The sequence below is a fragment of the Nicotiana sylvestris genome, chromosome 6 (assembly GCF_000393655.2).
Source record: "Nicotiana sylvestris chromosome 6, ASM39365v2, whole genome shotgun sequence".
Taxonomy (NCBI): Eukaryota; Viridiplantae; Streptophyta; class Magnoliopsida; order Solanales; family Solanaceae; genus Nicotiana; species Nicotiana sylvestris.
The window spans coordinates 159980404-160003242 of record NC_091062.1 but is presented as its reverse complement, the minus strand read 5'-3'; the positions used below and the strand labels follow the sequence as shown (position 1 = coordinate 160003242).

At 40.9% G+C, this 22839-nt stretch overlaps 1 non-coding gene across 1 annotated transcript; it reads left to right on the top strand.

Moving 5' to 3' along the window:
* Nucleotides 1–585: 585 nt before the first annotated feature.
* On the top strand, nt 586–659 carry TRNAD-GUC (transfer RNA aspartic acid (anticodon GUC)). The gene has a single exon. It is a non-coding gene; the product is annotated as a tRNA-Asp (tRNA).
* The last annotated feature ends 22180 nt before the right edge of the window (nt 660–22839 follow it).

The following is a 22839-nucleotide window of genomic DNA, read 5'->3' as shown; positions in this document are numbered from 1 at the left end:
CACAAGGCTGATTTTGGAAGCTTATATATAGAAGACTTTGGCGATTCATAATAGAAGGGGGTATCTAGAATATCTATGTCCCAGGACATAAAATATGAATAATGAAAGATGATGAAGAGTATACTCTGTAGTGAGATAGCTGTTCTCCTAATCGACTACTTATTATGATAATGAACATTCCACTTAAAAACTAAAAAACGACTCTCCAGGCTGTTACCTTTTTTTTCATATTCATATTTATATCCTCTGCAACCATTGTTGGGAAGGACTTTCGTGGAAAAGAAAAAAGACCTTTATCGGATTGGAAGCGATGACTTAAGCCTCTTTCTTCTTCTTTTCTTATAGGGCGTTTAAAGAGCGTGACTCTTTAGTTTAATTAAATTCAAATTAGTTAAATTAAAAGGCCCCATTTGATTCAATTCATGAATTAGCCCACTATGAGTCTACTACATTTTATTTTAATAATTATTATAATTAATTAGATAATAATAATAATTAAGTATATCATTCGTGTCTCTGTTACAACACAGCGAAACTAAATGGTTCGAATCTAAATTGATTTTAGGCTGTACACCTAATTTTCCTGGGATTGTAGTTCAATCGGTCAGAGCACCGCCCTGTCAAGGCGGAAGCTGCGGGTTCGAGCCCCGTCAGTCCCGACGGATTCAATAAATATATCAATTCATCTCTCCATTTTCTGTGAAAAGGGGGATAGGGAGCATAATTTCATTCCCAACGGGGGATCTTTTTCTTTTCTTTTTTGTTTCGCATTTCTCATCAAACAAATAGGGAATCAGCCTCAGGAAAAGTAAGCCCCCTTGCCTTGATTTAATTTGGCTTCGCTGCGCCCTGAATCAATCAAAAAGCTTATTGATTTGATTCATCCCATTTCATTTTTGTCTATAAGGAACAGGTAGATGCAAAAAGCATGAAAGTTGTAGTCCTTGTAGCCTAGTTTTCAAAAAGTTAAACCATTTGTAATTTGAAAATTTGTACAAAAAGTTATGGCTATTATACTAGAAACTGTCTGGAAGAGCTGGGCATTTGTTCTTCGCGATCGCGAAAGGCAAATTTTGGGTTGAGAAATATTGTGCTTCGCGATTGTGAAGCATTTTCTATGATCGCGAAGAGTAAATACCTGGGCAGAAGCTATATTTTGAGGTTTCGGCCATTTTCATTATATTTGGAGCTATGGAGCTCGGATTGAAGCGATTTTTGAGGCGATTTTCACCATATGGATCGGGGTAAGTGTTCTATATACGAAAGTAATTATACTTCATGATTATATGGTTATATTCATCATCTATTTCGTATGTATATGGAAGAAATCAAGATTTTTGTAAAACTTTTCAAGAACGAAAATTCAAGATTTGGAGGTCAAGTTATTATCGCAATTTGATAAAATTGGTATGGTTGAACTCGTATCGGAATGGGTTGTCAGATTTTGTGAGTTTTTTTGGAATCCGGGCATGTGGGCCTGAGGGCAATTTTGTCAACTTTTTGAACGGAGTTAGGAATTTATCTAAATTGAATTGTTGTGAGTATTAGAGCATATATTTATGGATTTTCTCATTTATTGGCTAGTTTTGGAGCATTGTGCATTGATTTGAGTCGTTCAAAGGGCTTGGAAGCCGGTTTTGGAACTTCAGAGCGAGGTGAGTCTGCTTTCTAACCTTATACGAGGAAATTGTCCCCATAGGTGAATTAATTGAATATGTGCTCCTAATTGCGGGGGCTACGTACACACGAGGTGACGAGAGTCCGTGCGTAGCTACTATTATGCTTATGTTCAGGCAGTTTAGGACCCAAAACGAATGCTTTACTTGCAATAATGGTAACCTTATTGACAGTTTAAATTGCTTTAATTGCATCAACATGGTAAATGATTTTCTAAAGAGTTAAACTACGTTTTCTCGGTTTGTAAAAGAGAAATTGACACGTCCTTGAGTAATTGTCTCCCTGATGAAGTTTTGATTGACTGTTTGAATGTGTATTTCTATGTGTACATGCGTTGCATGTATGATTAGCGAGCGGGGTGATTGTTTATTTATATTTGAACGTGTCGCATGTATGATTCGCAAGCAGGGTAATAGATGCATCTATGGTTCGCGTCGTTCGACCCTCGGCAGTCCACATTTTACATTTATATTGGATCGGTCCATATGACCTCGGCATGATATGCGCTTGCTTATATTGCTTGCCTGAGAATTATAAATGTTGATACTTGCCTTTCCTGGCCAGAGATAAATTGATAAAGATAATGAAAAGTAAATCTTTGGAACCCCTTTATTATTTGAGAAGTTGTTTACCTGCTTTCCGAATGTATGAGCTTATTTTTGCTCTATGAAATCCATGATTTCCTCACATTTTTACTATATTATCATTGAACCACTAGTAAGTATCGAAGTCGATCACTCGTCTCTACTTATTCGAGATTAGACAGGATACTCACTGGGTACACGTTGTTTTCATACTCATACTACACTTGCTGTGCATTTTTGTTGCACAGGTTCATGTGTGGCTAGTGGCTTAGTGGCATAACGGCATGGTTGATACGGAGACTTAGGTGAGCTGCATTTATCAAGACGACACTCAGCCAACAGAGTCTCCTTCAGAGTACTGTACTGTATTTTCATTTCTGTCCACTTTGTATTCCGGACAGTTACTGTATTTTATTGCACTCCCTAGTAAATGCGCCCATGCACTCGTGATACGGGGTTCTGGGATGATTATGGGGTACCTTGTATTAACCTCTCAACATCATATTTAATTTGAAATGATTACCTTTTACTAGTAAATGCGAAGGAAAATCATAGTTTTCATAATTATTAAAATGAGAATTTAATTAAGTAATTTGGTTGGCTTGCCTGACAGCGGTTTCTGTTGCCATCACGACCCTTAGTGGATTTTGGGTCGTGACACCAGTAGTCTTCTTAAAATAAATAAATATAACAATAATAAATGGAAAAAGCACAAACAATATTATAAATAACAATCATATTAATCCATTACTATGATCCATTTGAAGTCATTATATATAACTAAAGAGAAGAAATTATCAAGCTAAGCATTAGTTAATCCTAGCTCTTCAGCAGAGAAGATCACAGCCCCTGATGTAGCCTCAACTAGTTCAAAAAGAAGGACATTCCCTTTCTTCAGATTATTGTCGACAACAAATTTTTTCCACCCATTGACGAGTCTTCTCCGAACACCACTTGTGAGTCACAGCCCACTCCTTCCCATTACATCGAAGCATTATTTTAACCGAAATAGGAGGAAGATAGCCACAGATACTCTTTGGAATAAACTGCAAGAACATAATGTATAGATAGGGTTCAGGGTTCATTGCTAGTTGGGATAATCAACAGTTATCAAAACATGAAAATTTAAGAAAAATAAAATTACTAGAAAATCACGCTTAATGTACGATTTGGGCACCTTCATCCGAAACCATGGATAGAATTCTTCTTCAATTCATCCGTTAGCATTCTTGTTTAGAGTATCTATTTTGTTTAGAGAGTTGGAGATGTTGTTCTTGTGTTTAAGAGATATATAAAGAGTAAAAACTTTCAATTTCCCTCCAATTATACTTTTACTTTTCCCTTTGTTTCCCTCCGAAAATTATATTTAACATTTTAGTCCCAAAATGTCTTCTTGTTTTCCCTCCTAAAAAAGAAGCTAGAATACATTAGTCCTAAAATTTAATCATGATTTCCCATTTATTATAATTAAGATTAACCAATAAAAATATATATAATTATATATTTGCTATTATATAAATATGGTAATATGTATCACCTTAATTACTGAAATTATATAGACGCCTATTATACAAGTGGTCGATATTACTATGAATCACAATGATATAACTATCATACGTTATATGACTGCAACCATATTAGTGAATGGACTTATATAGTTGATATAGGCTGATACGTAGACCTTAATATAAAAAACTAATATATAAGCGGTCGATATTACTATGAATCAGAACGATATAATTAGCATAGGTTATATGACTAAAACCATATTAGTCAATGGACTTATATGATTGCTATAGGCCGATACATATGACCTTAATAAATTAAATTATATAAACGGCTATTATACAAGCGGTCGATATTACTATGAATTACAATGATATAATTAGCTTAGGTTATATGACTACAATCATATTAGTGAATAGACTTATATGGTTGCTATGGGCCGATACGTATGACCTTAATATAAACGGCTATTATATAAATAGTCGATATTACTATGAATCACAACGATATAATTAGCTTAGGTTATATGACTACAACCATATTAGTGAATGGACTTATATGGTTGCTATAGGCCGATACGTATGACCTTAATATAAATGGCTATTATATAAACGGTCGATATTACTATGAATCACGACGATATAATTAGCATAGGTAATCATATTAGTGAATGGACTTATATGGTTGCTATAGGCGGATATGTATGACCTTAATATAAACGGCTATTATACAAGCGGTCGATATTACTATGAATCACAATGATATAATTAGCTTAGGTTATATGACTATAATTATATTAGTGAATGGACTTATATGGTTGACCTTAATGAATGAAATTATATAGATGGTCAATTATTGTGAATCACAACTATGTAATATCATAGGTCATATGACTACAAACATATTAGTGAATGGACTTATAATGGTTGTTATAAGCCGATATGTATGACCTTAATATAAACGGTCGATATTACTATGAATCACAACGATATAATTAGCTTAGGTTATATGACTACAACCATATTAGTGAATGGACTTATATGGTTGTTATAGGCCGATACATATGACCTTAATATAAATGGCTATTATATAAACGGTCGATATTACTATGAATCACAGCGATATAATTAGCTTAGGTAATCTTATTAGTGAATGAACTTATATGGTTGCTATAGGCCGATATGTATGACCATAATATAAACAGCTATTATATAAACGGTCGATGTTACTATGAATCACAACGATATAATTAGCATGGGTAATCATATTAGTGAATGGACTTATATGGTTGTTATAGGCCAATACGTATGACCTTAATGAATAAAATAATATATATAGACTATTATACAAGTGGTCGATATTACTATGAATCACAACGATATAATTAGCTTAGGTTATATGACTACAACCATATTAGTGAATGGACTTATATTGTTGCTATAGGCCGATATGTAATACCTTAATATAAACGGCTATTATACAAGCGGTCAATATTACTATGAATCACAACGATATAATTAGCTCAGGTTATAGGACTACAATCATATCAGTGAATGGACTTATATGGTTGCTATAGGCCGATACGTATGACCTTAATGAATGAAATTATATAGATGGTCAATTATTGTGAATCGTAACAATGTAATTATCATAGGTCATATGACTACAACCATATTAGTGAATGGACTTATATGGTTGCTATAGGACGATACGTATGACCTTAATATAAATGGCTATTATATAAATAGTCGATATTACTATGAATCACCACGATATAATTAGCATAGGTTATAAACGGCTATTGCTATAGGGAATTATTAGGTAAAATAGAAAAAGAAAAATAAAAACGGCGGAAGGTAAAATAAAATTCAGGGAAAAATTAGTCTGAAGAAGGAAATAAATAAAGTAGATAAAAAATGTAACTACTGGTTTAACTTTTTTGTAAAACAAAAACTAATTGAGTTGAAAGGAAAAAATTAAAATTGACCCTGTTAAAGGTGAGATTCGATCTCCCGATGCCTCACTCAATAAAAGCAACAACTACCCTTACTTGACCAAAGCACCTATTAGCACTTTTGTGTTTTTTGTGCTTTCATTTATATACATTGGAATCCTAAATTAGGGCTGTATAACTATACATATCTTCCTTGGGAAGTTAATCGATACACCCAAATTTCGTTTTTGCAGTTGATCCCATGGTCCCTTGATGCTCCATCTTCAAAATTTCAATAGATTTCTTGCTTCTTCCTCTTCTTCTTTTTCCATAATCTTAATCTTAACTTTCGTTTATCCTAATCTTCATCATTTTCCCTATAATCCTAATCCTAATATGATGCCTCCAGTCGAAAAAAAAATTGCAGTGGAATTTTACCTTTCGATATACTAAGCAACCTTCCTGATGATGTTCTTAATGATATTCTTGTGCGTATGCCTTTACCAGATGATGTTAGAACAAGAATCTTATCAAGGAAATAGAGATATAAATGGTGTAGAATTCCACAACTTATTCTTGATCGAACACTTTGAAAATACACCAAACAAGTTACTTTGAAAATATTATCCGCCACATTTTGACCCGTCATGGAGGACTAGTTAAACAGTTTACACTCTCAATTCCGTATTTGGAAGACTTTACTTATATTAGAGAGTTGATAGGCTTCCTCTCTGAAAATAGTATTGAACATCTTATTCTTAAATTTCTGATCAGGGGAAAACCGAGAATCATAATCGAGGCATTGACCTATGAAGATTATGAAATTCTCAAATCACTAATTGAGCATTTAGAATTTAGGTGTGCATCACCTGACGCAGAAGTTGTATTAAACTACTAGTATATGCCGTATTTGTTTTGACAATTCTGGTACATGCCATGTTTTGACAATTCTGTTACATGTCGTGTTTTAATTTTCTTATGTTTCGTGTTGTGAATCATTCATCATTTGTTGTGTGTTTGTTACTAGACATCTTAATGCATTTGATAAAATTAGCTTAATACTAGACATTGGACTTATATGGTTGCTATTGGCCGGTACGTATGAACTTAATGAATGACATTAATATAAACGGCTATTATATAACTGTGAATAGCAACGATGTAATTATCGTAGGTCATACGACTACAACCTTAGTCGGTGGACGTTTATGGTTGCCATTGGCCGATACATATGAACTTAATGAATGAAATTAATATAAACGGCTACTATATAACTATGAATCACAACGATGTAATTATCGTAGGTCATATGACTACAACCTTAGTTGTTGGACTTATATGGTTGCCATTGGCCGATACGTATGAACTTAATGAATGAAATTAATATAAACAACTATTATATAACTGTGAATCGCAAAGATGTAATTATCGTAGGTCATATGACTACAACCTTAGTCGGTGGACGTTTATGGTTGCCATTGGCCTATACGTATGAACTTAATGAATAAAATTAATATAAACGGCTATTATATAACAGTGAATCGCAACGATGTAATTATCGTAGGTCATATGACTACAACCTTAGTCGGTGGACGTTTATGGTTGCCATTGACCGATTCGTACGAACTTAATGAATGAAATTAATATAAACAGCTATTATATAACTGTGAATCGCAATGATGTAATTATCGTAGGTCATATGACTACAACCTTAGTCGGTGGACGTTTATGGTTGCCATTAACCGATACTTATGGACTTAATGAATGAAATTATATAAATGGCTATTATATAACTGTGAATTGCAACGATGTAAGTAGGTCATATGACTACAACCTTAGCCGGTGGAATTATATGGTTACCATTGGCCGATACGTATGAATTTAATAAATGAAATTTGGAGTTGAGCCGACGGAAGCGGGAGTTGAAGTGAGGCTTGACTCTCAAGTCATTCCCAAGAGGGGTAGTTTCAAGTACCTTGGATCGGTTATTCAGGGGATCGGGGAGATTGACGAGGATGTCACACACCGTATAGGGGTGGGGTGGATGAAGTGGAGGTTAGCGTCGGGAGTCTTGTGTGACAAGAAAGTGCCACCGTTACTAAAAGGTAAGTTTTATAGAGCAGTGGTTAGGCCTGCCATGTTATATGGAACTGAATGTTGGCCGGTAAAGAACTCACACATCCAGAAGATGAAAGTAGCAGAGATGAGGATGTTGAGGTGGATGTGCGGGCATACAAGGATGGATAAGATTAGGAATGAAGATATTCGAGAGAAGGTGGGCGTGGCCCCCATGGAGGACAAGATGCGGGAAGTAAGACTCAGATGGTTCGGGCACATTTAGAGGAGGAGCACTGATGCACCAATGAGGAGGTGTGAGCGACTGGCTGTAGTGGGCATGCGGAGAGGTAGAGGGCGATCTAAGAAGTATTGGGGAGAGGTGATTAGACAGGACATGGCGCGACTTAGGATTACTGAGGACATGACCCTTGACAGGGAATTATGGAGGTCGAGCATTAAGGTTGTAGGTTAGGGGAAAGTTGTGAATATTTCTACAGCACAATAGAGTGAGACTAGCTAGTTAGGAGTTAGACTAAGAATATCATTGGTCGTCTATTGATGCAGGGCTTTACCTGCTAGTTTTACTATACCAGCCATTTATTTCGTATTTCGTATTCTGTATTTCATATCTCTTATATTGCTATTATTGTATTATGCATTTTTTTATGGTACTAATATATCGGCTCCTGTTGCTTTTTTTGAGCCGAGGGTTTCCTGGAAACAGCCTCTCTACCCTTCGGGGTAGGAGTAAGGTCTGCGTACATATTACCCTCCCCAGACCCCACTTGTGGGATTATACGGGGTCGTTGTTGTTGTTGTTGTTATTGGCTATTATATAACTGTGAATCATAACAATGTAATTATCGTAGGTCATATGACTACAACCTTAGTCAGTGGGCGTTTATGGTTGCCATTGGCCGATACGTATGAACTTAATGAATAAAATTAATATAAACGGCTATTATATAACTGTGAATCGCAACGATGTAATTATCGTAGGTCATATGACTACAACCTTAGTCGGTGGACATTTATGGTCGCCATTGCCTATACGTATGAACTTAACGAATGAAATTTATATAAACGGCTATTATATAACTGTGAATCGCAACGATGTAATTATCGTAGGTTATATGACTACAACCTTAAACGGTGGACGTTTATGGTTGCCATTGGCCGATACGTATGAACTTAATGAATGAAATTATATAAACGTCTATAATATAATTATGAATCGCAACGATGTAATTATCATATGTCATATGACTACAAACTATTCATAAAAATATTTTCCAAGTATTCTTCAATGTATTTTTGTATATCTTAAAAATATTGATAAAAATATTTTTGTATCTTTTTTTAGCTTTCTGTTCAAAGAATATGCATTATTCTTTGAATATTCATAAAAGTATTTTACAAACATTATTATCACAACCCCAACCCGGACCCGGTCGTGATGGCACCTCTCGTGAAGACAAAGTCAGCCGACACTTCCCATTTTCCCATTATTAACAATTAAGCATTTAGAAACAGTTTAAACATGGATAAATAAACCAAAATTTAAGCAAATGATAGTATAATATGCGGAATACAGCCCAAACACAGACCGATACCGGGGTGTCACTAGTCATGAGCATCTAACAAAACGGAATACTCCAAATATATATAACTACAGAGTTTAATATGGAAATGAAGAACAGAAAGGAATAAGATAGGGAATAGCTCCGGACTGCGAATGCCAATAGCTACCTAAAGACTCGTCAGATCCGTCTGAGCCGGAATGATAAGCACCGGGAGCAGGACCAGATACGCCTGAACCTGCACACAGGGTGCAAGGAGTAAAGTGAGTACTCTAACTCAGTGAGTAATAATCATAAATAAGGACTGAAAGCAGGAAATCATGTAAGGCACAAAACATGATATAATGATGCAGTAAACCAGTGAAAGATAGGTAAAAATCCTTTAACTCAAATTTAACTTCCTGAAAAGCCTTTTTCAACAATTAAGCAGGTAATTGACAGTCAATTATGAAAAATAAACACATAAAGGTTCGCCCCTCGGACACAGTATCAACAAATCCGCCCCTCGGGCAATGGCTCAGAACAGTACTAGCCCCTCGGGCAATAACATAACAATACCAGCCCCTTGGGCAATCACATAGAGCAGTACCAGCCCCTCGGACTCAATCTCACATCACAATGCGTACCCGCGCTCACTGGGGATGTAGAGACTCCTAGAGGGGCCCCTTACGGCCCAAGTGCAATATCAAGCCACCTCATGGCATCATCACTAGGCCCTCGGCCTCATATCAATCAAGCCACCTTGTGGAATACATATCTCAGGCCCTCGGCCTCATAATCAGTATCAAATGTTTCCTCACAACATAGGCCCTCGGCCTTACTCAGTCAAAATCCTCACAAGCCCCGCGAGCAACAATAAAACAGTGATTCTCAAGCCAATTATCATTTAAAAGATTATTTATGTATTTAAAACATAGTAAACATGGCCGAGTACAAAAATAGTGAAATATAACATGACTGAGTTCAAGTATAAAGTCAAAACAGTGAGGAAATACCAGTAAAAATCTCCGAAGGGTTCAAATAGTTGGCACAAGGCCCAAATATGGCATTCAACCCAAATCATGATGATAGCAAATAGATTTCAGTCAAAAACGCGGTAAAATAGTCATTCGGGATGGACCAAGTCAGAATCCCCAACAGTGCACGACCCCATGCTCGTTATCAAGCGTGTGTGTCACCTTAATATAGCACAACGATGTGCAAGTGCAGGGTTTCATACCCTCAGAACATCATTTACAATCAATACTCACCTCGAACCGATCAAAGCTCGCGACGCCTTTGCCCCTCGAATAGGCCTCCACTCGCGTCAAATCTATCCAAAATCAAAACGAGGATGTCAAAATATGCTAAGGGAACGAAGCCCAAGTGAAAATAATCAAAATACGACACAAATCCCGAAATTTCCAAAACCCGACCCCCAGGACCACGTCTCGGAATTCGATAATTTTTACATCAATAGATTCCTTATCTCCACACGAGTTCATACATATCAAAAGTTCTGAAATCCGACCTCAAATGGTCCTTCAAATCCACAATCAAAGGTAAGATTCTTGGACTTAAAACTCGATTCTAATGTGAATTCCACGTAAATAATCATGGAAATTAAGCCTCTTTAAAAGCTCCAGAAACGACCAACAATGGAGGAAATAAACCCCAAAATCGCGGACAAGACGAGTATTTAAACATTCTGACCCGGCCTGAAATCCTTCTTCGCGAACGCGGTCAAAGCCTCGCGTTCGCGAAGCATAAAAATGACTTCGACCAAAAATCGTCTACGCAAACGCGACGTGCCCATCGTGAACATGATGACTCCTCATCTTGACCCTTCGCAAATGCGCTCCCTCACCCGTAAACGTGATGAACAAAACACCTAAACCCAGCCGGCCAATTTCCTCTATGCGAACGCTGAACAAACCTCGCGAACGCGATGAATTGTTTCTCATACCTTCGCGAATGCGGAGACTCCATTGTGAAAGCGAAGGCCAAAGCCTCAGCCTTCTCTAGCTAACCCTTCGCGATCGTGTCTCCCCTCTCGAGAACGCGAAGGGAATTTGTCTACAACACTGAGCAGCAAATTTCTACAATTCCAAACTTCATGAAATGGTCTGATTGACCACTCGAAATTCACCTGAGGCCGCTGGGACCTCAACCAAACATGCCAACATATCCCATAACCTCATTTAAACTTGTTCCAACCTTCGAAATGCTCAAAAGAATATCGAAACACCAAATTCGCATCGGATTCAAGCCTAAAAATTTCAAAATCTTCTAAATTATGCTTTTGATTAAAAATCCAACCAAACCACGTCCGAATGACCTGAACGTTTACACGCACATCCCGAATGACACAACGTAACTACTGCAACTCTCAGAATTCCATTCCGACCCCTATATCAAAATCTCGCCTACCAACTGGAAATCGCCAAAATATAACTTCGCCAATTCAAGCCTAAATCTGCTCCGAACCTCCAAAACTCATTCCGATCATGCTCCTAAGTCCCAAATCACCTCTGTAAGTTAACCGAATCACCGGAACTCACATTAGATATCTCTAATACATAAGTTAACATCCGGTTGACTTTTCCAACTTAAGCTTCCTCAAAAGAGACTAAGTGTCTCAAACCTTACCAAAATCATTCTGAATTCGATCCGACCAACTCGATATCACATAACACAGATAAACAAAGCATAAAGAAGCAAAAATGGGGAAAACGGAGCGGTAACTCATGAGACAACTGGCCGGGTCGTCACATCCTCCCCAACTTAAACAAACGTTCGTCCTCGAACGAGTCAAGAAACATACCTAAAGCCTCAAATAGGTGAGGATATCTGCTTTGGATCTCCCGCTCAGTCATCCAGGTAGCCTCCTCCATGGGCCGACCTCTCCACTGCACTTTCATTGAAGCTATATCCTTTGACCTCAACTTTCGAACCTAACGACCCAAAATAGCTACTGGCTCCACATCATAAGTCAAATTATCATCCAACTGAATCATGCTAAAATCCAAAACATGAGACGGATCCCCAATATACTTCCGAAGCTTAGAAACATGAAATACTGGATGCACACTCGATAAGCTGGGTGGCAAATCAAGCTCATAAGCCACCTCCCCAATCCTCTGAAGCACCTCAAAAGGCCCAATGAACCGAGGAATCAATTATACTTTCTTCCCAAATCTCATAACAACCTTCATGGGTGAAACCTTCAACAGAACCTTAGGACACATCCTGAACCTTCCTATCAGCATAGCTCTTCTGCCTCGACTGTGCTGTATGAAGCCTCTCCTGAATTACCTTGACCTTTTCTAAAGCATCCTGCACCAAGTCTGTCCCCAATAGCCTAGCCTCACAGGGCTCGAACCAACCAACTGGAGATCTACATCGCCTCCGATACAAAGCCTCATATGGAGCCATCTGAATACTCGACCGATAGCTGTTGTTATAAGCAAACTATGCAAGTGGTAGAAACTGATCTCATGACCCTCCGAAATCAATGACACAAGCACGCAACATGTCCTCCAATATCTAAATAGTGCGGTCGGAATGTCCGTTCGTCTGAGGGTGAAAATCTGTGCTCAACTCAACCTGAGTACCCAACTCTCGCTGTACAGACCTCCAAAACTGCGAAGTAAACTGAGTGCCCCTATCTGAAATGAGGGAAACTAGGACACCATGCAACCGAACAATCTCCCGGATATAGATCTCTGCCAACCGCTCTGAAGAATAAGTAGTACACATAGGAATGAAGTGTGCGGACTTGGTCAGCCGATCCACAATCACCCAAATAGCATTGAACTTCCTCAAAGTCCATGGAAGTCCAACAACAAAGTACATAGTGATCCTCTCCCACTTCCACTCGGGAATATCCATCTGCTGTAGCAAGCCACCCGGTCTCTGATGCTCATATTTCACATGCTGATTGAGACACCGAGCAACAAATCCCACAATATCTTTCTTCATTCTTCTCCACCAATAATGTTGTCTCAGATCCTGATACATCTTCGCGGCACCCGGTTGAATGGAGTACCGTGAGCTATAGGCCTCCTCCAAGATCAACTCCCGAAGCCCATCCACTTTGGGCAAATAAATCCGGCCCTGCATCCTCAAAACCCCATCATCACCAATGGTCACATCTCTGGCATCATCGTGCTGAACTCTGTCCTTAAGGTCAAGCAAATGCGGATCATCATACTGGCGCTCTCTGATGCGATCATATAAGGAAGAACGAGAAACTACCCAAGCCAATACCCAACTAGGCTCTGAAATATCTAACCTCACGGACCGATTGGCCAAGGCCTGAACATCAACTGCAAGAGGTCTCTCCCCAACAACAATATATGCCAAACTCCCCATACTCACTACCTTTCGGCTCAAAGCATCGGCTACCACATTGGCCTTCCCCGGATGGTACAATGTAGTGATATCATAATCCTTAAGCAACTCCAACCACCTCCGCTGCCTCAAATTGAGATCCTTCTGTTTGAACAAGTGCTGGAGGCTACAATGATCAGTAAACACCTCACAAGACACACCATACAAGTAATGCCTCCAAATCTTCAATGCGTGAACTATGGCAGCCAACTCTAAATCATGAACAGGGTAGTTCTTCTCAAGGGGCTTCAACTGACAAAAAGCATAAGCAATAACTCTACCCTTCTGCATCAATACACAACCAATACCAACTCTCGAAGAATCACAATACACGGTATATGAACCTAGAGCTGATGGAAAAACTAACAATGGAGTTGTGGTCAAAGCTGTCGTGAGCTTCTAAAAGCTCTTCTCATATTCATCCGACCATACAAATGAAGCACCCTTCTGAGTCAACTTGGTCAAGGGCGATGCGATAGATGAGAATCCCTGAACAAAATGGTGATAATAACCTACCAAACCAAGAAAGCTGTGAATCTCTGTGGCTGAGGACGGTCTGGGCCAACTCTGAACCGCCTCTATCTTCTTCGGATCAACCTAAATACCCTCGGTAGACACCAAGTCCCCAAGAAAGTAACTGAACTGAGCCAAAACCCAAACTTGGAGAATTTTGCATAAAGCTTCTCCTCTCTCAATCTCTACAACACAACTCTCAAATGCTCCGCATGCTCCTCCTGACTACGCGAATATACCGGAATATCATCAATGAAGACTATGACAAACGAGTCAAGATAAGGCCGAAATACACTGTTCATCAAATGCATGAATGCTGTTGGGGCATTGGTCAGCCTAAAAGACATCACTAAGAACTCATAATGACCATATCGGGTCCTGAAAGTTGTCTTAAGAATATCCGAATCCCTGATATTCAACTAGTGATAACCTGAACGGAGATCAATCTTGGAGAACACTCTTGCTCCCTGAAGCTGGTCGAATAAATCATCAATGCGAGGCAAAGGATACTTGTTCTTAATTTTTACCTTGTTCAATTGCCTATAATCAATGCACTTCCTTATAGTGCTATCCTTCTTCTTTACAAATAGAACTGGCGCACCCCAAGGTGACAAACTAGGCCGAATGAACCCTTTATCAAGGAGTTCCTGAAGTTGCTCCTTTAATTCCTTCAAATCCATTGGTGCCATATGATATGGCGGAATAGAAATGGGTTGACTGCTCGGCACCAGGTCAATACCAAAATCAATATCCCTATCTGGTGGCATGCCCGGCAGGTCTGCAGGAAACACATCAAGAAAATCCCTCACAACTGGAACAGAACCAATACTGGGAGTCTCAGCACCGATATCCCTCACAAAGGCTAGATATGAAAAATAACCCTTCCCAACTATACGCTGGGCTTTCAAGAATGAGATCACTCTACTGGGAACATAATCAGTCACACCTCGCTACTCGATCCGTGGCACACCCGATATAGCCAATGTGACTGTCATAGAATGACAGTCCAGAATAGCATGACACCAAGATAGCCAAATCCATGCCCAAAAAGACATCAAAATCCGCCATACACAATAATAAAAGATCCACATGGGTCTCCAGACCCCCAATAGTCACTATACATGACCGGTACACACGGTCTACAACAACAGTATCACCCATCGAGGTAGATACATGAATAGGTGATGCAAGAAACTCATGGGGCATACCCAAATAACGAGCAAAGTATGATGACACATATGAAAAGGTGGAACCGAGATCAAATAATACAGAGGCATCTCGGTGGCAGATTGAAACAATACCTGTAATAACAACATCTAAAGCAATAGTATCAGGTCTGCTTGGAAGTGCATAGAAACGGGCCTGACCGCCACCTAGTTGACCTCCCCCTCTAGGGCGACCCTTAGCTGACTGACCTCCACCCCTAGCTGGCTGGGCGGGTGGTGGTGAAGTAACTGGCGCTGAAGCCGATGACTGACCCCTCTGCTGAGATGACTCGCATGATGATGAGGGCACTACCTCCACATATGACCCATCTCACCACACTCATAACAACTCCCAGGTGCTGGAGAAGGGGATTGAAGGGAACCCCTCGACCGGAGTGACTAGCAGATGCACTCGGCATAGAAGAGCCCTGGACTGATGAAGCACAGGACGAACTCTTAGCTGGAAGGGCACTAAGTGATGACTGGCCCTGAGGAGAACTATGAGAACCATGACTCGATGACACCCCACGATAACCTGGGCGAGCTGGCTGAGCATGCCTGAATGGACGACCTCTACCGTGTTGAAACCAACCTCTTGAAGTAGTACCACTGTAACTGCCAAATCCTCGAGGCCTCTTGGCCTCCCTCTCCTCGCGCTCCTGGCGATAAACAGATTCAATCTCCCGAGCAATGTCTACAACCTCCTCAAAGGTATCACCAATCACCCTCTCCCTGGTCATGAGAATACGAAGATGATAAGTGAGGTCATCTACAAACCTCCTAATCTACAAACCATCCAAATAGCATGACGAGCTAACTCGGAGAACCTCATCTCATATTGCATCACCCTCATCTCTCCCTGATGCAACCATTCAAACTCCCTACGTAGCTCCTCTCTACGGGACTGCGGCACATACTTCTCCAGAAAGAGAATGGATAACTGCTGTCAGGTAAGGGGTGTTGCACTAACAGGCCTATACCTCTCAAAAGCCTCCCACCAAGTGAAGGCAGCTCCTGAAAACTGATAAGTAGTAAAAGCGACCCTGCTTGTCTCCAGAATACCCGCTGTACGAAGCATCCTCTGACACTTATCTAAGAAACCCTAGGAATCCTCGCCCTCTACACCACTGAAGGTCAAAGGCTGCAGTCTACCAAACCTCTCCAACCTACGGTGCTCATCCTCCGATATAGTAGGAACTACATACTCTTGAGCAGCTACAATCGACTAGGCTGGATGTTCCCCCTATGTCTAAAGTCCCTGCACAACCTGCTCAAGTGTGCAAGCGGCGGGAGTCTGATTACCTCCCCCGGACTGAGAAGTCGCTGCGGCTGTAGTGGCTGAAACCACCTGAACTAGGCCAGTGCAAACTGATAAGATCTGAGCCAAGGCCTCCTGAAGACCCGGAATCACAATGGGCACAGCTGGTGCCTGAGTTGGTACTGCTAGAGCATCCATAACTGGGACATAATGCTGAACTGGGGCAGCTGGTAGATTTGCAGGTGCTTCCCTAGCTGCTCTGCCCCTACCACGACCACGGTCGTATCCTCGGCCTCTGGTGGCCCCAGCTGGTAGTAGTGATGGTCGTCCATCCTGACCAGTAGCGCATGTCCTCACCATCTATGAGAGAATAAAATAACAGAAGTTTAGTACTCGTATCAACAAATTCACACAACAAGAATTTCAAGAATATGAAGTTTTTCCTAAAGGTTCTACAGCCTCTCGAGGATAAATATAGACGTCTCTGTATCGATCCGCGAGACTCTACTAAACTTGCTTATAACTTGTGAAACCTATGTAACCTAGGCTCTAATACCGACTTGTCACGACCCTAAACCCGGACCCGATCGTGATGGAGCCTCTCGTGAAGACAAGGCCAGCCGACACTTCCCATTTTCCCATTATTAACAATTAAGCATTTAGAAACAGTCTAAGCATGGATAAATAAACCAAAGTTTAAGCAAATGATAGTATAATATGTGGAATACAGCCCAAACACAGCCTGATACCGGGGTGTCACTAGTCATGAGCATCTAACAAAATGAAATACTCCAAATATATATATAACTATAGAGTTTAATACAGAAACTAAGAACAAAAAGGAATAAGATAGGGAAGAGCTCCGTGCTGCGAATGTCAATAGCTACCTAGAGACTCCTCGGATTCGCCTGAGCCGGAATGATCAGCACTCGAGAGGGGGACCAGATACACTTGAATCTGCACACAGGGTGTAGGGAGTAAAGTGAGTACTCCAACTTAGTGAGTAATAATCATAAATAAGGACGGAAATCAGGAAATCACGTAAGGCACAAAACATGCTATAATGAAGGAGTAAAAACCCTTTTAAAATAGTAAACCAGTGAAAGATAGGTAAAAATCCTTTAACTCAAATCTAACTTCCTGAAAACCCTTTTTCAACAATTAAGCAGGTAATTGACAGTCAATTATGAAAAATAAACACATAAAGGTTCGCCCATCGGGCACAGTATCAACAAATCCGCCCCTCGGGCAATGTCTCAGAACAATACCAGCCCCTTGGGCAATCACATAGAACAATACCAGCCCCTCGGGCAATCACATAGAACAGTACCAGCCCCTCGGGCTCAATCTCACATCACAATGGGTACACACGCTCACTGGGGGTGTACAGACTCCTAGAGGGGCCCTTACGGCCCAAGCACAATATCAAGCCACCTCGTGGCATCATCACTAGGCCCTCGGCCTCATATCAATCAAGCCACCTCATGGCGTACATATCTAAAGCCCTCGGCCTCATAATCAATACCAAATATTTCCTCACAACATAGGCCCTCGGCCTTACTTAGTCAAAATCCTTACACGCCCCTCGAACAACAACAAAATAGTGATTCTCAGGCCAATTATCATTTAAAAGATTATTTGTCACGACCCAATCCCCGAACCCGGTGGTGATGGCACCTCTCATGAAGACAAGGCCAGCCTGACTAAAACGGAATACCTCTTTTAAATAGTTAATCATCATAACAGTAATAACATATAATATAATACTCATAAATTGCGGAATTTAACGATAATAACAGCAGGAACCATCCGGACACAGCCCAAACCAGGGTGTCACAAGTCATGAGCTACTACAGAATCTGCTATAGGTCTACAAAGTACGGAATCCGATACAACAATATGAAGAAAACATAAATGATATAGGATAAGAGAGACAAGGGGTTGCGGACGTCAATAGCTACCTCGTAATTCCAAATCACTGCCTAGCCTGGAAGGAATCAGTGCTCAGGTGCGGCCTCTGCTATACCTGAATCTGCACACACGGTGCAGGGAGTAATGTGCGTACTCCGGCTCAGTGAGTAATAATTACAAATAATGGCTGAAAGTATGAAAACAAGTAAAGGCACAAAGCAATTCCATATCAAGCAGTAAAATCACTTTAAGCAGTAAATCAGTGACGAAATCAAATGATATTCCTTTTTAAAACAAGTAAAACAGGTAATTTAATAGGTAATTAACAAGTAGAAATATGCCCCTCGGGCACAGTATCAATGAGCATATCCTCACATATGGCCCTCGGCCTCACTCAGTCAAGAAATCATCATAAGCCCCTTGGGCAATAGTAAAACAGTAGTTCTCAGCCCAAAACATGATGTAGAAATATCATTTAAGTTTCAAATCTGAGTAAAAATGGCTGAGTTTGTAAAACAGTAGATATCAATAGGACTGAGTTCAAATAATAAGTCAAGCAATGAGGAAAATAGTGATAAAAATCCACGAAGTGTTCAAATAGTTGGCACGAAGCCCAAATATGGCAATCAGCCCAAATCATGATGATAACAAATGAATTTCAGTCAAATATTCAGTAAAGTCATCAATCGGGATGGACCAAGTCACAATCCCCAGTAGTGAAAGACCCCACGCTCATCATCCAGCGCGTATCTTGCCTCAATATAGCACTACGATGTGTAATCCGGGGTTTCAAACCCTCAGGACATCATTTACAACCATTACTCACCTCGAACTGGCTAATTCTCTAGCTCGCGACGCCCTTTGCCCCTCGAATTGGCCTCCACGCGCGTCGAATCTATCCAAAATCAGAACGAATACGTCACAATATGCTAAGGGAACAAAGCCCAAGCGAAAACATTCAAAAAATATCAAAAATCCCGAAATTAGCAAAACCCGAGCCCCGGGCCCGCATCTCGAAATCGGGTAAAATTTACATTTTCAGAATCCTCATACCCTCACGAGTCTAACCATACCAAAATTATCCAATTCTGATAACATTTGGTCCTTTAAATCATCATTTTATATTTTTGAAAGGTTTCACAATTTTCTTCCCAAATTCCATCTCAAATCACGAATTAAATGATGAATTCAGTGATAGATTCATGTATTCTAGCCAAATCTGAGTTAAAATCACTTACCCCGATGAATTTCTTAAAAAACCTTTGAAAAATCGCCAAAATCCGAGCTCTCTAGGTCAAAATATTAAATAAAACCCAAAACCTCGTATTTATATAGAGTACCCTTCAGGTCTTCTCACCGCGGCCGCGCCTGTTTTTGTGCGGTCCGCGCGAGTTCAGAGGCTGTGAAACTACAAGTCAACTCATACGGCCATGTCCCACTTCATACGGCCCGCATCTCACTCATGCAGCCACACCCTATGGTCACGCGGTCCGCGTCAGTAAAGTTCAGAGAAGCTGCCAAACCCATTCATGCGACCGCACAACAACTTTGTGCGGTCCGCGCCAGTCTTCATGCGGCCGCATTCCGTCTTTGTGCGGTTCGCATCACCGCGCGGTCCGTGCGAAGCCTACCGCGGTCGCGCCCCTGCAGTTCTCTTGGACTTGCTACAGCTGCTGCATTTTTCTGTTATATTTTTCAACTCCAAACTTCCCGTTAGCCATCCGAAATCACCCCGATGCCCCCGGGACCTCAACCAAAAGCACCAACGCATCCTAAAACATCCTCCAAACTCGTTCCAATCCTCAAAACACCTCAGACAACATCAAAACCATCAAATTTCATCGAATTCAAGCCTAAGAACTCCAAGAACTCTTGAATTATGCTTTCGATCAAAAAGTCTATCAAATTTCGTCCGGATGACCTTAAATTTTGCACACACATCCCAAATGACACAACGAAGCTACTGCAACCCTCGGAATTCCATTCCGGCCCCTATATCAAAATCTCGCCTATCAACCGGAATTTGCCAAAATATCAATTTCGCCAATTCAAGCCTAAGTCTTCTCTACAACTCCAAAACCCATTCCGATCACGCTCCTAAGTCACAAATCACCTCCCGAAGCTAACCGAACCATCAGAACTCACTTCCGAGCCTTCTAACACATAAGTCAACATCCGGTTGACTTTTCTAACTTAAGTCTTCTTAAAAGAGGCTAAGTGTCTCATTTCTTACCAAATCCTCTCTGAACTCGAACTAATCAACTCGATCACATAAAACACGGATAAGGAAGCGTAAAGAAACTGAAATGGGGGAAATGGAGTGGTAACTCATGAGACGACTGGCCGGATCATCACATCCTCCCCAAGTTAAACAAACGTTCATCCTCGAACGAGTCAAGAAACATACCTGAAGCCTCAAACAGATGAGGATATCTGCTCCGTATCTCCCGCTCGGCCTCCCAGGTAGCCTCCTCCACGGGCTGACCTCTCCACTGCACTTTCACTGAAGTTATATCCTTTGACCTCAACTTCCGAACCTGGCGACCTAAAATAGCTACTGGCTCCACATCAAATGTCAAATCATCATCCAACTGAACCGTGCTGAAGTCCAAAACATGAGACGGATCCCCAATATACTTTCGGAGCATAGAAACATGAAATACCGGATGCACACTCGACAGGCTGGGTGGAAAAGCAAGCTCATAAGCCACCTCCCCAATCCTCCGAAGCACCTCAAAAGGCCCAATGAACCGAGGACTCAACTTGCCTTTATTCCCAAATCTCATAACACCCTTCATAGGCGAAACCTTCAACAAGACCTTCTCACCGACCATGTAGGACACATCTCGAACCTTCCGGTCCGCATAACCCTTCTAACGTGACTGCGCTGTACGAAGCCTCTCCTGAATCACCTTCACCTTCTCAAAGGCATCCTGAACCAAATCTGTCCCCAATAGTCTAGCCTCGCTGGGCTCGAACCAACCAACCGGAGATCCACACCGCCTCCCGTACAAAGCCTCATATGGAGCCATCTGAATACTCGACTGGTAGTTGTTGTTGTAAGCAAACTCTGCAAGTGGTAGAAACTTATCCCATGAACCTCCAAATTCAATAACACAAGCACGCAACATGTCCTCCAATATTTGAATAGTACGTTCGGATTGTCCGTCAATCTGATGATGAAACGTTGTGCTCAACTCTACCTGAGTACCCAACTCTCTCTACACGGCTCTCCAAAACTGCGAAGTAAACTGACTACCTCTATCTGAGATGATGGAAACAAGAACGCCATGCAACCGAACAATCTCCCGGATATAAATCCCTACCAACCGCTCTAAAGAATAGGTAGTACACACAGGAATGAAGTGCGCAGACTTGGTCAGCCGATCCACAATCACCCAAATAGCATCGAACTTCTTCAAAGTTTGAGGAAGTCCAACCACAAAGTCTATAGTGATTCTCTCCCACTTCCACTCGGGAATAACCATCTGTTGAAACAAGCCACCCAGTCTCTAATGCTGCTCATACTTCACCTGCTGACAGTTGAGACACCGAGTTACAAATCCTAAAATATCTTTCTTCATTCTTCTCCACCAATAGTGCCGCCTCAAAACCTGATACATCTTCGCGGCACCCGGATGAATGGAATACCGCGAGCTATGGGCCTCCTCCAGAATCAGCTCTCTGAGCCCATCCACATTGGGCACACAAATCCGGCCCCGCATCCTCAACACACCATCATCACCGACGATCACATCTCTGGCATCATTATACTGGACTCTGTCCCTAAGGACAAGCAAATGCAGATCATCATATTGGTGCTCTCTGATGCGATCATATAAAGAAGACCGAGAAACCACACAAGCCAATATCCGACTGGGCTCCGAAATATCCAACCTCACGAACCGATTGGCCAAGGCCTAAACATCAACCGCAAGAGGTCTCTCCCCAACTGGAATATATGCCAAACTCCCCATACTCATTGCCTTTCGGCTCAAAGCATCGGCCACCACATTGGCCTTTCCCGGGTGGTACAATATAGTGATATCATAATCCTTAAGCAACTCCAACCATCTCCGCTGCCTCAAATTAAGATCCTTTTGCTTGAACAAATGCTGAAGACTGCGATGATTAGTGAACACCTCACAAGATACGCCATACAAGTAATGCCTCCAAATCTTCAATGTGTGAACTATGGCAGCCAACTCCAAATCATGAACGGGGTAGTTCTTCTCATGGGGAT